Source organism: Petaurus breviceps, unplaced genomic scaffold, assembly GCF_028583685.1.
Source record: "Petaurus breviceps papuanus isolate PSGF00001 unplaced genomic scaffold, PetGlider_PUasm1.0 208, whole genome shotgun sequence".
In the NCBI taxonomy this organism is placed as follows: domain Eukaryota; kingdom Metazoa; phylum Chordata; class Mammalia; order Diprotodontia; family Petauridae; genus Petaurus; species Petaurus breviceps.
Window position 1 is genome coordinate 28820073 of NW_027185852.1, and position 265 is coordinate 28820337.

Sequence of the window (265 nt, forward strand, 5' to 3'; positions counted from 1 at the left end):
GGAGTGGAGAGAAAGAAGAAGGAGAGAAAGAGAAGGAAAGAAAAGGGAGCATGGAAGGAGGGAGGGGGGGAGGGAGAGAGGAGGGGACAGGGAGGGAAAGAGACAGAGACAGTTTCAGATGCCAGGGATCATGCCTGTGGGCAGGAGACCTAGGTACTCGTTCTGGTTCTGGTCCTGGCTCTGCCACTAGCACACTGTGAACTTTTGCCTTCTGAGGGCTTTTTCTCCCTTTGTAAAATGGAGGCATCGAGCTAAGTAAACTCTA